The following is an 18,111-nucleotide window of genomic DNA, read 5'->3' as shown; positions in this document are numbered from 1 at the left end:
GAAAAAATACCACTGAATCTTTTGCATTAACTTAAGAGAGCAGGTAGGGCCTTAGTTTAATGTCTCATCTGAACAACAATTCCTTTCTCAGTGTGGGATCCTCAGTCTTCATTTCTGTAGTTGTGCAGATCCTGGAGAGGGACTTGACCACAATATGCTGGCTCAGAAAGTGCTCTCAACTGAAGCAACAGAACTGAAAAGTTAAATTAACTCTGTTTCTCCATCCACAGGTGATGCCTGACCTGTTGAATATTTTCAATAGTTTGTTTTTATTTCAAAATTGCAGCATCCTTTGGATACTTTTGATAAGGATACAATGATTTTTACATTTCTAAGTTTCATTTTATGGTTGTGTTCTGCACTGTATGTGTCTCTCCTAAAAAGGAATTAATTTAATAATTTTGACTAATAGTTTGGGAAGGTCTTCATTTATCTGTGGCAGGACAGCTTGAAAGAGCAGTAACGAAAGCGTACAGTAGTCCAGGAATTATTAACAGGGCATAAAGGACCAGGGTGAGGAGTTTGAATTTGTATATGACACTACTTTGGCTGCTTCTTCATATTGGACTCCAAATGTTAACTCTCTTTCTCTCTCCACATGCCTGCTGAGTTTCTCAAGCCTTCTCTGTTTGTTTCAGATTTCTAGCAGCTGCAGTATTTTGCCTTTATTAGAGAAGTTAGGACTGTTTTCCTTTGAGAAGGCTGAGAGGAGATACGATCTTCAAGCTCATGAGGGGTGTGGACACTGGAAAAAAAGTGTTCCCAGTGACATGGTGGGTCATTTCAGAGCTGGACACATTGTGACAGTTGAGAACTAGATTGGATTTTTACACTGACTAATAAAGTTACTGGTTACTGAGTATTACTGATACTAGTTTTCACTTAGGATTATCAAATTAACTTAATATTAACACTCCTTTGGTTGTCTGCATTACATTCCATCAATATGTGACAGTCACAGAGACCTTCGGTGAAACACTGTGCAGAAAGTCATGATTTGGAGTGACAGGTACTTGCAGGTACAGTTACAACATTTAAAAGGCAGTTGGACAGGTACATGGATAGGAAAGGTTTAGAGGGATATGGGCCAAGTGGGGCTAGTTCAGTTTAGGAAACCTGGTCATTATGGACAAGTTGGGCCATAGGGTCTGGTGAATGTATGGTGAAAAGCTTGGCAAGAAGAGGGCACAGACTCTCAGTAACTTGGTAACAGAGGCAGCGGGGGGCGGGGCGGTGGCGCGCTGACGTCATGGCGCGATGACGTGCGGCCGGGCCGGGCCGGGTCGGTCCGGGGGTTGCTGGGTGGGGGAGGGGAGGCCTCGCGTCTGGAGCGGCAACCAGTGTCTGTCAGTCAGTGAGAGAGGGAGGGAGACGGAGCATCACAACAACACCGAGCCCCAGCCTCAAAATCAAACCCCGTGAGGAGCAGGCTGACTGGGCCGGGCCGGGCCGGGCCGGGGACACTCGCTGGGGAGGGCTGTTCGCGGGGGCCGGGCCGGGCCGGGCCTCACTGGGGAGTGAGGGCGGGGGAACGGGGGTGAGAGGCCAGGCATTTCACAACAAAAGGGAGCGACCGGAGAGTCCGAGCGGGGAGGCTCCGGGCTCGGGGCCGCAGGCTGCAGGCTGCAGGAGCAGAGCCGGCCAGGCTCCCAGGTAAAAGCTGCCAGTGTCCATGGCCCCAGACTGCGGCTGGTGCCCGGGGCTGGGCGTTGTTTAGTGTGAGGGTGAGCTTCTGTTGTGGGAACTAAGAAAAGCGGAAACGTACATTGTACTGCACATTTATCTATGCTTACATTTATTTTAAATGGAGTAGGCTTTCTTGTGCAAACTCGGCGCAGCTTCTGAGCTGGCACATTTTCAGCGAGACTTTTTGTTTATTCAGCAGGAAAAGGAGGAGCGGGTTGCTTGGAAGAAAAGGTGCAAGTGTTTCAGCGTTGAAGATTTAATTTGAAGGGTTTGCTAACTGTTTTGGGAAGAGGGACGAGGCTTTTTTCCCGCTATGCTGTTGTGTGTGTGTGTGAACTGGATTCTGATGCGGTGAGGTGAGGTTTTAAGATTGGAGGTAGTTCTCTTCCACCTCCTCTCCTCTCTCTTCCCCCCCCCCCCCCATCCTCTTTAAGAAATAAGAGAATTGACAAACTTGAGTCACTTTGTTGTCAAAGCCGGAACGTACCGAAGGCTTTGTAAAGTGTGTTACAATTCACACGCAATTAGACTATTTGGAAATGTGACTAATATTTATAGTAGTACAGATTTGGACGGGAAGAAATGTCAAACGTTTCGCATTATATCTATCACCTTTATAGAATCCCCCAAAACACTTAGAATTTTATCTGAAGTCTAAACTCTTAGTAAGAATTGCGTTAAAATCAACCCTGCTTATTGACATTACATTCATTCATGGGAGAGTTTATTAAGGAAAAGTGTGCTGGAGTCTGCATATCTGCAATACCAATAAATTTTCACCCCTTTACATCCAGACAACTTGGAGTACTATTGTGATGTTGAACTATTAATCCTTACTGCTCTGTTAAAATCATTGTGGTGTGACTTGTGGGAATCTAGATCAAATTGTGAAGAGCGTGGTGAGTTAGAGGTCATTAAATTGCTTTATAAACTGAAGGCTTCAGGTCAGAATAACCTTTTCACTTGCACTAAGGAGTGTAGTTTGGTTTGTGACACGTATGTATCAGATGTAGTTTCATTAAATATTGTAGTGTACTTTTTGTAAATCCTGATTGAAATGCAGTTAAGCTTGGAATCCTGCCATTAGTTTAAGTACATAGTTGTAACATGATTGCAAAATAGTAGCTTTGTCAAAAGGGTTAATTTGACATTGTAATTTTCCATTTGATTTCTATTAGTTAAGCTGAAAACTATATTGAAAGTGTGCATTCTTTTGTTTACGTGCATGCAGTTATGAAAATGTTTGGCTTAGGTTTAGTTTAAGTTTAGTTTGTGATGTGTGGCTTGCCATTTTGTACTGTCATCAGAGAGCTCCATGATGTTGGAATTGGAATCGCTCAGTGTATAAGGGAGCCCATCTCCCAATTTCCTTCCTGTCCCACCTATCTTTTCCACCCTGTTGTTGACTGTGGGTAGATTGGTTGACAAACTCAGTTTTGACAGAAATTTTGTTAGCATAGTGACAACTTGTCCCCTGAAACAACCATGGTCGTTCTAGCTGTCTAGTATTCTCGTTTCACTCGTTTGGTCAAACTTAAGTATATTATGTGTACAGCTGGCTACCTGTATATCATCTGATCTGGACCACATCAGGTCTCATCAAGTACCATACTTGTGTTAAAATTCAAATCACAGAGATTACGACTTTAGCCCCTTCACATTTGTTGAAGTAGTTTTTGAGAAGAATGGGCAGCATGGTGGCTCAGTGGTTAGCTCTGTTGCCTCTCAGCGCCAGGGACCCGGGTTCGATCCCAGCTCCGGGTGAATGTCTGTGTGGAGTTAGCACGTTCTCACCATGTTTGCGTAGGTTTCCTCCCACAGTCCAAAGATGTGCAGGTTAGGGAATTGGTCGTGCTAAATTGCCCAGAACGTTAGGTGCATTAGTGAGAGGGCGTTAGTCAGGGTGGTGGGTTACTCTTCGGAGGGTTAGTGTGGACTTGTTGGGCCAAATGGCCTGTTTCCACACTGTAGGGAATCTAATCTAAACTGTTTGCCACTGGAATTGCTAGCACCTTTTTGTTGTCTCTGTGCTGCTTTCTTATCCTGCCTGTGTCCCTATACTGTACCCTCATTACTGATTGCATCTTCCTTCTCCCACTGCTTTCAGGAAGCTAAATCAAATTGCAGATTTACCTTATCTGATTAACCCCTACTCTCCCACGCACCCCCCCACCCCAGTTAATCCAACCCCATTTACTCTTCATTGCAAAAGCTATCTGCTTTTGCATTGTAACAATGTACAACTGAGATAATTTGCGTCTGAAACTGATTCATCCCTTTATACTGTCAAATCTGACTTGTGCAATGCATTTTTTTTACAATCTCCAGTTTTCTTAAGGAGCAGTACTCCGAAAGCTACTGTGCTTCCAATTAAACCTGTTGGACTATAACCTGTTGGTGTTGTGATTTTTAACTTTGTACACCTCAGTCCAACACCGGTATGTCCAAATCATGTCCAATTTTCTTTACTTTTTAAGGACCAGTTCAACTAAAACTCGGCTATCCCACAACAGCTGTCCTTTGTCAATCCACATTGGCAACTGGCTCATCATGTCCGCTTAACATCCTCTTTGTGCCTTGCTCCCTTCAGTCTCAGTAACCTTCTGCATTGCCCTCTGTACTTGCCATTACTTCAGTTCTGCAAACCCCATTAGTGGGCAGGCCATCTCCTGTTTGTTGCCCTTCCAAATTGTTTTTGCAAAAAGGCTTTTAGCCCTAACATTTTAACCAAGCTTCTGATCCTCTTTCCTCTACTTTAACTGGTGGATATTTTTGTATGATTATGCCTCTGAATCATTACATGACAGTTCTATGTTAATGGTGCAATATAATACAAATTATTTACATGAAGTCTAAAGTTGCTTTGCATTGTCACTGAGGGAAATTTTGAATGAAATGGAAAGTAGGTGAGTTTAGTCAAGAATTTGATTCCAAGTGGCGCATTCGTGAATGGGAGAAGTAGTAATGGAGAGATTTCAGAGCATTCACAGCAGTCTTCAGACAGATGTCAAGTGGATGATCCATCTTGGCGTCCTCTAGTACTCTTCAGCACTACTGACATCAGTCTTCAGCCAATTCGATTCACTCCATGTGATATCAAGAACTGGTTGGAGGCATTGGATGCTGCAAAGGCTCTGGGTCCTGACAACATTCCAGCAATTGTATTGAAAACATGTGATCCAGAATTTGCTGCTCCTCTGGCCACCTCTTCCAATGCAGTTACAACACTGGCATCTCCTGAAAATGTAGAAAATTGCCCAGGTATGCCTGTACATCCTATTAAAAAGCAGGAGAAATCCAATCTTGCCGATTACCACATGATCAGTCTACTCGATTGTCTGCAAAGTATGGAAGGTGTCATCAACAGTGCTATGAAGTAGTACCTGCTCAGCAATAACCTGCTCAGTGACACCCAGTTTGGGTTCCGCCAGGGCCACTCAGCTCCTGATCTCATTACAGCTGTGCTTCAAATATGGACAAAAGAGCTGAATTCCAGAGGTGACATAAGAGTGGCAGCCATATTCAACAGTGTGTGGCATCAAGAAGCCCTAACACAGTTGGAATCAGTGGGTATCTGACTCTTTACTGGTTGGAGTCATAGCAGACACATATGAAGATGGTTGTGGTTGTTGGAGATCAGTCATCTCTGCTTAATGACATCTGCAGGAGTTCCTCAGGACAGTGTCCTAGGCACAATGGTTTTCAGCTTTGTCAGTGATCTCTCCTTCATTCTCAGGTCAGAAGTGAGGATATTCGCTGATTAGATTAGATTAGATTACTTAGTGTGGAAACAGGCCCTTCGGCCCAACAAGTCCACACCGATCCACCGAAGCGCAACCCACCCAGACCCATTCCCCTACATTTACCCCTTCACTTAACACTACCAGTAATTTAGCATGGCCAGTTCACCTAACCTGCACATTTTTGGACTGTGGGAGGAAACCCACGCAGACACTGAATATTCACCATTCATGACTCAGTCCATGTTCAAATACAAAAAGATCTGGACAACATCCAGGATTAAGCTGACAAGTGGCAAGTAATGTTCATGCTTCTCACAAGCCAGGTTATAAACATCTCCCATCTAACCACCTCCCCTTAAGATTCAATGGTGTTGGCATTACTGAATCCCCCCATTATCAACATCCTAGGGTTACCATTGAGCAGAAACTCAACTGGACCCACCACATAAACACAGTGGCTACAAGAGCAGCTCGGAGATGAGGAATAGTTCAGCGCTTAACTTGACACCTGACTTCTCAAAGTCTGACCACCATCTACAAAGCACAAGTCAGGAGTTTGATGGAATCCTGCCCACTTGCCTGGATGGATGCAGCTCCAAGAACGCTCATAGCTTGACACCATCCAGGACACAGCAACCTGCTTTTTTGGCACCAAATCCACAAACATTCACTGTGTACCACAGATGCTCAGCAAAAGTGTGTACTATCTGGAAGATGACCTGCAGAAATTCACTAAAGTTTCTTAATACCTTCCAAACCAACAACCATGTCCATCTGGAAGGGCGAAGGTAGCAGATATATGGGGGGACACAATCTAGAAATTCCCCTCCAAGCTGCTGACTGTCCTGACTTGGAAATATATCGCCACTCCTTCATTGTCAAATCCTGGAATTCTTTCAGTAAGGGCAATGCCGTCCACATGCTGTAGATTGCCTTGCATTGGTTCAATAAGGCAGCTTACCACTACCACCATGTGAAGGAGCAACTAGTGATGGACAGTAAATACTGGTGTCCGACAAGTAAATAAAAACAATTACTGCAGCAAGTAAAGTATGCTGAATATGGAAATTGGTGAAAGGTGCTGAGGGCGTGTTTTATCCTCTTATTTTCAGTCTCCATTTAATTTCCTGTTTAAGATAGCAGGAGGAGCAGGTAAATTAATAAGTGTTTTATTAAAAGTAAGTTTTTTGCTACTGTTGTAAGTGTTGTATTGTCTTCAATATTGTAAAGTTTACTGACAGTTCAAAAACATTGGGAGGTGTGTGCTTTTAATTATATCAACAATTAATTAATGCACTAGGTGTGGAAAGACAGATAACGTTCTCAGATTGCAAAATATGGGAGCCTCTGGGTGATGCTTTGATCCTCAGCAAACCCATTTGCTGTAAGTAAGGAACTTTGGCTCAGAATTATTGAGCTGGTGGCAGATTCTTTGACACGCTAGGAAATGGGAGAGTTAACAGGGTGCTATTTCAGGAGGTTGTCACATTCCTTAGGTTCTTCTTATTTAGTCAGTGGTCAGGTCTGTAAGGGGATCCACAGGACTATAGCCTTAGCCTTTGTAATTATCCATCAAGTTTGCAGGTTTTTTTCAGCTTATTTGAAATTAGAGTGGTGATGGAAGATAGATGAGCTAATTGGTCATGACACTAGAACAGGGAATCATCCAAGCAGTAAAATAAGAATGTGGTTGTAGTTAGGGACAGTACAGTTGGAGTGCCTTCATACTTTTCTCTGAAGTGAAAACATGCGCTCCGAAGCTAGTGCTTGCAATTAAACCTGTTGGACTATAACCTGGTGTTGTGTAATTTGTAACCAAAATTGGTGGGATAGTGTACAGTGAAGAAGGTTAACTGAGAGTATAATGGGATCTTGATCAGATGACCTAGTTGGTCAAGGGGAGCCAGATAGTTTAATAAAATGCAGCACCTTGCATGGAAGACAAATCAGGGCAGGACTTGCATAGTTAATTGTAGGTCCCTTGGAGGTCTTGTCAAACAGAGACCTTGGGATTACAGGTATGGTGCTCAATGGTCAGCACTGCTGCCTCACAGCACCAGGAACCTGGGTTCGATTGCACTCTCGGCAACTGTGTGGAGTTGCACATTCTCCCCAGGTCTGCGTGTGTTTCTGCTGGGTGCTCTGGTTTCCTTCCAAAGTTCGAAGATGTGCGAGCCAGATGGATTGGCCATGCTAAATTGCTTGTAGTGTTTAGGGATATGTAGGTTAGGTTGATTAGGGTATGGGGATGCTGTTCAGAGGGTTTGTGTGGACTTGTTGCACTGAATGGCCGGTTTCCACACTACTGATTATATGGAGGTACATTCTTCCTTGAAAATAGCCTCACACGTACACCGGGTAGTGGACCTGTTTGGCATGCTTGGCTTAGTTGGTCAGCACATTGAGTCAAGGAGTCGAGACGCCATGTGGCTGGACAAGATGTTGGTACTTTTTGAGTACTGCACATGGTTCTGGCTGCCCTACGAGAGGAAGGATATTATTAAATTGGAAAGGGTGCAGCAAACATTTACAAGGACCTTCCTGGGACTAGGAGAGGCTGAGATGTTTTTTTCCCTGGAGTGTAGGAGGTTGAGGGGTGAGCTTATAGAGGTTTTTAAAATCATGAGGGGCATAGGTAAGGTGAATTGCAAAGGTCTTTTCCTCAGAGTATGGGAATTCAAAACTGGACAGCATAGTTTTAAAATGAGGGGAAAGATTTAACAGGGACCTGAGGGGCAACTCTTTCTCACAGGATGGTGTGTATATATAATGAACTGAGAGAGGAAGTGGTAAATGTAGGTACAGTTACAACATTTAAAAGACATTTGGACAGATATATGAACGGGAAAGGTTCAGAGGGATATGGGCTGAAAATGTGTTGCTGGAAAAGTGCAGCAGGTCAGGCAGCATCCAAGGAAGAGGAGAATCGACGTTTCGGGCATAAGCCCTTCTTCAGGAATGAATCATTCCTGAAGAAGGGCTTATGCCCGAAACGTCGATTCTCCTCTTCCTTGGATGCTGCCTGACCTGCGCTTTTCCAGCAACACATTTTCAGCTCTGATCTCCAGCATCTGCAGTCCTCACTTTCTCCTCAGAGGGATATGGGGCTGGTTTAGCTTGGGAAACCTGATCAGAATGGGCAAGTTGGATTGGAGGATCTGTTTCCATGCTCTGAGTCTATGACTCTTATCCCTTTGTAATTTGATGTTATCATCTACACTGTATAAAGTGCTGCCTAACTTTGTATCATCAGCAAATTTAGGTACATGACTTTCTATGCCATTATCCAAGTCATTAATGAATAATATGAATAATTGGGGCCCTAACATAGATCCTTGTGGGACACCGCTGGTCACATCCCACCAATTTGAGTACCTACCCATTATCCCTACTTTCTGTCTGCCAATCAGCCAATTTACTAGCTATGTCAGTAATTTGCTCTCCATTCCCTGGGCTTTTACCTTAGTTAACAGACTCTTATGTGGGACTTTATCACATGCCGTCTGAAATCTATATAAATGAAATCTACAGACATTCCCCTGTCCACTATCTTAGTCACCTATTGGAAAAAAAATCAGTGAGTTTTATCCGATGCATTTAAAAAAAATGCAAAGGAGGTCCCTCTGGGTTATTACTTGATTCATGTATAAATTGGCATAAGATGAATGTAATTAGAGAAGTAGATGTATGGCTGAAAGAGGAACTGTTGAGGAAGTGAGTTCTAGTTTGTGTGACATTAACACCAGTACTGATGGAAGTGAGATCTGTACCTTTATGATGGTCTCCACTTGAACCGTGCTCGTGTTTCTGCAGGCTACGTAACTAGGAATTTCAGAGGGTATTAAACTACGAGGACTTACTGATCAAATTTAAGTAAATATTACAAATTAAGGGATAGATTTGAGCAGGAGAGCAAGATCTTAGTGCAGTAAATTAAGGCCAGATAACGCTAAGAAGGGACAGATGGAAAATAAGTAACAATATAGTAGCAGTCAAGCTTTGAGGCTACAAAGATAAAAAGGCTCACATCTGAATGTGAGCAGAATTTATGAAGTAAACAAATTGATAGTTCGCATTGAAGTGGATAAGTGTGATTTGATGCCTATTATGGATACACTGCTGCAGGATGACAGTGAGGTTTGAATATTGAGGTCACCCAAAAAGATTTAAAAACTAGCCAAAAGCGGAGAGAGAGAGTACTTATCAAAGATGGTGTTGGTGCAATAGTGAAAGATAACCTTAATTCAGGAGATCAGAATGTAGAAATTAGTTCGGGTGGAGATTAGAATGGTAGAGGATATAAGTCACAAATGGGAGTGATCCACAAGTCACCAAACAGAGACCATGATGTTGGAAGAAGTAGGCAAGCAGAAATATTGGGTAATCATAAAACGGGGATGACAATCATGGGTGATTTAATTTATATATAAATTGAAAATATTGCATTAGCAATGGGAGCCTTAATAGAAAATTAGTAAAATGCTGTCAGTGTTTCTTAAGCTAGAAATCTGGAACCACCCAAAAGAATGTTGATATTATACCTGGCATTGTTTGATGTAACATGATTAATGAATGATCTGAGTAGGGAATCAATTAATTGAGAAACAGTGGCAGATATTTAAGGGGCTATTTCAGAATATTCAGAATAAGTATGTTGTAACTATAGTGAAAAATTCCAAGGGAGGACCCATCATTCTTATTAATCAAAAAATTTGAAGCAAACATCAAATTTGAAAAAAGCATTTTAATAGACAAAGATGAGTGGCAGGTGCAATGATTGATCAGGATTCAAGGAATGCTGGAGAATGATTAAAAGATTAATCATGCCAAATAAGAGTAGATAGTAAAGAAATGGTGCGTGTAATGATTACGTGTTTTGCTGTGTTTTTCCTATAGATGATACAAAAATATCCCAGTAATAGCTGTAAATCAGGAGGTTGAAAGAAGAGAAGAACTTGGTAAGATTATAATCACTAAGGAAGTACTACTGAGTAAACTGATGGAGCTGCAATTGATATGTCTCTGAGTGCTGAGGGACTTCAACCTAAGATCTCGAGAGGCTGCTAATGAGAGAGTAAACACATTGATGCTAATTTTCAAAATTCATTAGATTCTGCAAAGGTTCCATCAAACTATGAAGTAGCAGCTATGTAATCCCTCTTTTCAGAGAGGCAGAAAACAGGAAACTGTACACCAGATAGCTTGACTTGGTCATAGGGAAGGTCTTAGGATTGATCAATAAGGGGTTCATACATGGTATGATGCATCTCTGTAACTTGAACCTGGATATTCTGGCCTGGAGTTAGGGACACTACAACTGCAGCGCAAGGCCTGTATTCGGGAGATGTAACATGGCAATTGGAAAGATTCTAATCAGGAAGAGTCAGTATGCTTTTGTGAAAAGGTAATAGTGTTTAATTTGTTGTAATTCTTTTGAAGGAGTAACATGCACTGTTGTTAACTAGAAGCCTATTGATGTACTGTACTTGGATTTCCAGTAAGCATGGTGCTACATAAAATAATTGTACAAAGTAGGAGCTTGTGGTGTAGGAGGTTAATTGAGTATGGATTGGTTGGCTGGCAGAAAATTGCAGGAATGAGTCTTTTCGAGTTAGGCAGGATATGATGAGTGGGGTCTTGCAAAAGGTTGTGCTCCTCAACCTTTCTTAATTTATGTCAGTAACTTAGATGAGGGGAATGAAGACCTAAATTTGCACGTGACACAAAGATAAACAGGAACATCTGTTGTGAAGATGACATAAGGATACAGATTAATATAGTTTGGCTGAGTGAGTGGGCAAAAATCTGTTAGATGGAGTGTAATGTGAGGAAAATGTGAGATTGTTCATGTTGGCTGAAAGAATAAATAAATTGAATATTAATTAAGTAGAGAGCAAATAGAATTGAGGTGCAGAGGGATCTGGGTATTCTAGTGTATGACTGCAGGTGTGGCAAATGTGAAACCGGTCTGAGGTGCTGAATGGCCTACCTCTATTCTAATATTCCTATGATTAAGGCAACTAATGAAATGCTATACTCTGAGCGAAACTGAACATAACTTCATTACTTTTATGTTTCAGTTATACAAGGTACTGAGATTACATCTTGAATACTTTCATGTTTGATTTCCTATTTAAGGAAGATAGAAATGTGTTTAAGGCAGTGCAGAGGAGGTTTACTACCTGAGCTAGCTTACTACCTGGAGTGACTGTGTTGTCTTAAAAGTTTAAATTAATGCTTTGTTCTTTTTGTATATAGGTTTCTTTTTCTGACAGTTGTGCAACTTTGTAACCCTGTCTCAGGAAACCATGTCAGAAGTCACCTGACACCAGGAGCTTTGAAAGCTTGGGATTTCAAATAAATCTGCTGGATTATAAGCAGGTGTCATTTAACTTCTGACTTTGTCGACTCCTCAAATTGAACTAAAGCACATAGACATCAGGAAATATGGTCACTGAATATTTTAAGGCAGAGAACAATAATTGTTGTTTGACAGAGGAATTAAATGTTGTAAGTTTGCTTGCTGAGCTGGTAGGTTTGTTCTCAGACGTTTTGTCACCATGCTAGGTAACATCATCAATGAGCCTTCGGTGAAGTGCTGATGTTCTGTCCTGCTTCCTATCTGTGTCTAGGTTTCTTAAGATGGGTGATATCATTTCGAGTTCTTTTTCTCAGGTTGGTAAATGGGGTGCAAATCAATGTGTTTATTGATGGAGTTCCGACTTGAATGCCAGACCTCTAAGAATTCCCGTGCGTGCCTTTGTTTAGCCTGTCCTAAGATGGATGTGTTGTCCCAGTCAAAGTGGTGTCCTCCTGCATCTGTGTGTGAGGATACTAGTGATAGCTGGTCTTATCTTTTGGTGGCTAGTTGCTGTTCGTGTATCCTGGTGGCTAATTTCCTGCCTGTCTGTCTGATGTAGTGTTTGTTGCAGTCCTTGCAGGGTATTTTGTATATGACATTCGTTTTGCTGGCTGTTGGTACAGGATCCTTTAGGTTTACCATTGTAATCTTAGTGGCAGACAAAGAGCACATGACCGTCGTCATAAACAGAATGCAGTACGCTGAAAAGGCGAAATTATTACTCTCAGATACCAACACGTACAAACAGGTGGTGATGGCCAGAAAACAGTATCACAGCTGTACTAAAGAAACTCACAAAACAGGTGCAATTAATAAGACAGATCTCCAAAGAACGAAACCTACTGGATCCAACACACTCCGTTTCTACAGAGTACCTAAAGTAGACAAACCAGAGAACTCCCTCAGACTCATAGTCTCACTTCCTGGCACACTGACATACAGACGAGCAAAGAAACCTCACTCTAAACTGAAATACCTAGTAGAAAACTTGTGCCACTCCATCTACTCCACCCAAGAATTATTGAACATCATCAAGATGCCACGATAGAAGACAATGAAGTCATGGTTTCCTTCGACATGATGGCCTTATTCACATCAATTAACCTCACCCTGGCCAAAGAAACACTGACCTCATTACTTGACAAACCAAGGGCACAAACACCAGGCAGCACCAACTCCATTAACAAGGACAGCATCCTCAAACTAGTAATCTGTGCCTCACTATCCACTTCACTTTCAACGACAAGACCTACAGACAGATCAACGGGACACCCATGGGATCACCAATGTCCGGATTCTTAGCAGAAGCAGTTATGCAGAGACTAGAATGAACATCCCTCCCCACAATCCAACCCAAGCTTTGAGTCCGCTATGTATATGACACCTACTCAACTACAGGTGCAATCATCCTGACACCCACAAACTGAGCTGCATCAGGACATTATTTAAATGGGTCACAACCCACTGCAGCACCCAGGAACTACTAACAGCAGAAAAAAAATACCTGTACAATGTATTCAAGAATAACAGGTACTGATTAGCACAGTCTGCTGATTGTTTAACAATGAACTCAAACATGGAAGATACAACACACCCAGAGACTCTGGCCACACTACCATACATCAAAGACCTCTCTGACATGATGACCAGAGTACTCTGACCCCTTGGCATCATGGTAGCCCACTAACCTACCAACATACTGAAACAGCTACTAATGAACCTAAAGGGCCATGTACCAACACATATCATGTGTAAAATACCATGCAATAACAAACACTAAATCAGACAGACAGGCAGGAAACTAGCCACCAAGATACACGAGCACCAGCTAGCCACTAAAAGACAAGACCAGCTATCACTAGTATCCTTACACACAGACAAAGGAGGACACCATTTCAACTGGGACAACTTGTCCATCCTAGGACGGCTAAAAAAAGACACGGGAATTCCTGGACGCCTGGCGTCAAATCTGAACTCCATCAATAAACGCTTTGATTTGGACCCCATTTACCAATCTCCTGAGAAAAAGAACTGGAAGTGATAATACCCACAGTAACAGACCAAGAGACACACACAGAAAGCAGGACAGAAGAACACAAGTGCTTTGCTGGAGGCTCACTGATGATGTTACCTTGCATGGTGATGAAATGTCTAAGAACAAACCTACCAGCTGAGCAAGCAAACTTGCAACCTAAACCTCAACCTCAGCTGCAAATCTTCTCAAATATCTGAGGAATTAAAGGTTATGAGGGATGGATCGGATGTGGAATTCAGAACAAACTGATTAGCCATGATCGTATTGAATGGTGACCAGGCTTGCAGGACCTAATGATCTACATCTCCTATTCACATGTAAGTATGTCAGTAACTTGCTGTTCAGGTGGCTTATGAGAACTTTTTCTGTTGTATGGGTAATGTTTGAAAGCTCAGTACCTCTTGTGATGTCTTGTTTAATGTATTTGGGCATCAAACATGTCTCACTAAATTATGTAACTTAATCAGTTGGTTGTTTGATTTGCTTGCTTACTGGGTGGTTAATTTTGTGAAATTGCTCAGTCCTCTCCAAGGAGAGGCAAAAATCGCATGCTTGTGCTATACATTAAGAGCTAAATGTTTGGTTTCTCCTCTGCACACGTTTTGTTGGCATGTCTGCCTTGGGGGCAGTTGGGTAAATCTAACACTTTCTAGATTAATTTCAATCTTTGTAATTATTGTTGCAGACCAGGAGAAGAAGCAAGTAGAGTGAAAATAGTCTTAAATTCTTTTATACTGAAAAGAAGCCTTTGTTTGTCTCAGGATGCCTGCAGCTAATAAGATTCTGTTAAGAAACCTTTCACCATTCCTTTGGTCACTTCCCCAGCTCTTGTACAGTTATTACTCCTTATCAGGTTACATTGTTGAGAAAGTTTTGGTGTTTTATCAGTGCAACTTGGATGAACAGTGTCTGTTGCAGGGTCATTATCAGTGGTTATCTGCTACAGGTGAATATCAACAAACTTGCTACCTCCTAATTGGCATAATTGTTTCAAAGTGTAGAATATTGCACAAGATTTTTGCAGATGTCTTTTGTTTTAGCTAGTATTTTGTAACTGACTTTAAAATGTATCTCTTCTGGAAACACGCAATGGCTATTTTGAAGTCCATTTGACGCAGAATTTAAGTTTTCAGTATCAGATTTCCATTTTCACATATTATATTCAAATATTTGTCGTTCAGAATTTTAGTACAACGAATGAACTCTTTTTGTTCCTGTTCTTCCCCCCCCCCAAATTTATTCCACAATTTTAGCATGAGAACTCTTGATTATCAACCAATTATGAATTTTTTTGACAACAGTAAAACTTAACTCTATTCAGTGTGATGTCTTGCGGTTAAATGTCTGTCTTATTTGCATGTGTGTTTGGAAGAACATAATAAGGTGTATGGTGCATATTACATCAGGTTGCTGTTGTGTGCTGGGTCGTCATTTATTGCATAAATTGCCTGTGTTACTTCTGTGGATAATTTATTTGCTAACAGAAGTAGAAAAGCAGCTGATCGCACATAGATCGGCACCAACAGTATTATCCCACCAACATAGTTCTGCACTCTGGTATGTTTACGTTGCAAGATGTGCATTCATTTCTATCCACAAACTAAGACTGTTTATCCAAAGACAAATTCTTGACCAAGAATTGTTTGGTGTAACATCCATTTAAAAACAAATCAGGTGAATTTTATCTTGCTGTATATCAGTCTTGGAGTGGAACGCTCTTGATTTTGTGCCAACAATCAATCGTCCCAAGTTGGGTTCAGAACGAGCAGTTTCAGAGCAAAGTCCATGCTTTGTCTTAATATCATGCTGCCCTCTCAAAATCATTCTCAAAATACACCTGTGTAAATTTCTCTGTTGCTTTGTTTCTGACTAAAACCAGAAAGAATTGTGGATACTGTAAATCAGAAACAAAATACTGAAGTTGCTGGAGAAGCTCAGCCAGTCTGGCAGCATCTGTGAAGAGAAATCGAAGTTAACAATTTGGGTTCAGCAGGGTCACCAGACCCAAAACATTAACTTTGATTTCTCTTCGCAGATGCTGCTGAGCTGAGCTTTTCCAGCAACTTCTGTTTTTATTGCTTTATTTCTGCTGTGTTGAGATTATTGTTCCTACTAAATTACAGGCTCTGCAATATGTTTCCATGCTGCCTGAGAGCTGAGGTAGAACGAATTCAATTATTTTTGCTTAGTAGCCCAAAAGTCAACTCATCGGCTAGGACTGTTCTTGAACTTTGAGTTTGAGGTGAAAGGTCAGTGCTTTTGCATGTAGCTATTTGAGGTTGAAAGTTCACTTTCTACTTTTAACGTCCCGCCGTTTTCCCCCTCAGTCGAAGCAAAGCACTCAGAGACACAGTATAGTTTTAATCTTTAATTTTTATTCAGGGCCCTGGAGAGAGAGCCCTAGTGCTGTAAGGCAACAGTGCTAACCACTGATTCACTAGTCTTCTCTGGAACAGCAGTTTCTTAATGAATTATATAGTCATTTATACGGAAGAGCATCCAGATAAAGCAACATACATATTGATTGGGTGACTGTTAGAATCAACGAGTATCAATAGGAAAGATTAAGCCATCTGCTGTTCCACAATGAATCTTCTTGACCTCGTTAACTGGCTTCATATAATGAATACTTTCCCCTTGTTAAGTGACTTTACATACTTAATGCTTTCAGTATTGTTAAATGGCTCTACATAATGAATGCTTTTCCACCTTGTTTAACCCATTACCCTTGCCTCCAGCACCCCATTAACTGCAAGTTATCTGATGTGAGTCATGCTCAGCTGAACCTCTTGTTTCACAAAAACTCAAAACCCAACTCTTTCCCAATCTGCTCATACCCTGTACACATTCTCATTTTAACTCAAATGAAAGTTGCTGGCACGGTGGCACAGTGGTTAGCACTGCTGCCTCACAGCGCCAGAGACCCGGGTTCAATTCCCACCTCAGGTGACTGACTGTGTGGAGTTTGCACGTTCTCCCCGTGTCTGCTTGGGTTTCCTCCGGGTGCTCTGGTTTCCTCCCACAGTCCAAAGATGTGCAGGTCAAGTGAATTGGCCATGCTAAATTGCCCGTAGTGTTAGGTAAGGGGTAAATGTAGGGGTATGGGTGGGTTACGCTTCGGCGGGTCCGTGTGGACTTGTTGGGCCGAAGGGCCTGTTTCCACACTGTAATGTAATCTAAATGTAATCTAAATGTGTGAGGTGCTACAGTACAGGGACACAATCCTTTAGCGAAATGCTCGGAATCAGCTGGTTTTCGGAATTCAGAATTTTTTCAATTTCAGAATAAGTGACAGTTTGAAGGTGAAATTTAAAAATATCTTACTGAACTGCAGACTGAGTACTATGATCACTGAGACAGAATTGAGGCCTGCCAGTGCTGGACCACGCCCACCCATGTCGCATTTGAGTGACACGCATCGAGTGGGTTTGGAGTTGGGTTAACTGTTTTCGCACCAAACAACCTTGTTAATGAGAAAAAAAACTTCACGACAAAACCTACGGATTTCGGAGCTTTTCAGATTTCCGGATTTCAGATAAAAGGTTGTTGACCTTTACTAAGCTTTGGGAGCTGAGCACCTAAAATAATAGAGTAACACTAAATTGTCCAATATTTGTTTGTGACTTGGTGGACATTGTGCCTTATTGCAGTTTTAATTAAACTTTAAAATTCTTAACTTTTAGCAGCGACTTACAATTCAAAAGATTTATGTATCTCCTAAATTGAATTTTCACTCATGCTTTAAAGATTTAAAGCATCCATTACAGTATGAAAGTATTTCCCCAAATTTGTCATCAGGATTTCAATGAACAGTGTGAAATGTGCCCACTAGAAATAAAAAAAAACCTTGAAGCAGTATAATTTTAGACATTGTTCCTGAAGTTTTGGATTGATGTTATGCCTGGGCAGTTCTGTTATGTGGAGTTTATATAGCACATTGGGATGTAACACTAGTAAATGCAAGGTTTGTGTAAAGTTTTATAGCTCGGGTGCCGGTTACAGTTTGTATCAGTGGTCAGTATATTGCGTCGACCTCAACATGTTTATTGATGGAGTCTGTGGATGAGTGCCTAGCTTCTAAGAATTCTCTGGCTGTCCTCTATTTGACTTGTCCTATTATTGTTGTGTTGTCCCAGTCCAATTTGTGATCCTTGTCGGTTTGTATAGATACTAAGGATAGTTGGTTGTGGCATTTAGTGGCTAGTTGATCATGAAAGTGGATTGGTAGTTGTCTGCCTGTTTGTTCTATGTAGCGGCTCATGCAATCTCTGCATGGAGTCTGGTGT

The 18,111-nt window shown here is 41.6% G+C and overlaps 1 protein-coding gene across 5 annotated transcripts in view; it reads left to right on the top strand.

The window, feature by feature from the left end:
- Positions 1 to 1,319: 1,319 nt before the first annotated feature.
- shoc2 (SHOC2 leucine rich repeat scaffold protein) overlaps positions 1,320 to 18,111 on the top strand; it is a 141,450-nt gene continuing 124,658 nt past the window's right edge. The window contains exons 1-2 of one of the 5 annotated variants that reach the window (XM_043713090.1): positions 1,506 to 1,653; positions 10,326 to 10,387. The gene's annotated coding sequence lies outside the window, so the exon portion shown is untranslated. Of the gene's footprint in view, positions 1,419 to 1,505; positions 1,654 to 1,882; positions 2,043 to 10,325; positions 10,388 to 14,119; positions 14,143 to 18,111 lie in introns of those variants that run through there. The other 4 variants (XM_043713093.1, XM_043713094.1, XM_043713089.1 and 1 more) reach the window with 4 other exon arrangements.

This window comes from Chiloscyllium plagiosum, chromosome 22, assembly GCF_004010195.1.
Source record: "Chiloscyllium plagiosum isolate BGI_BamShark_2017 chromosome 22, ASM401019v2, whole genome shotgun sequence".
NCBI lineage: Eukaryota > Metazoa > Chordata > Chondrichthyes > Orectolobiformes > Hemiscylliidae > Chiloscyllium > Chiloscyllium plagiosum.
The sequence above is the reverse complement of the archived record's forward strand: the minus strand, read 5'-3'. Positions and strand labels throughout refer to the sequence as shown.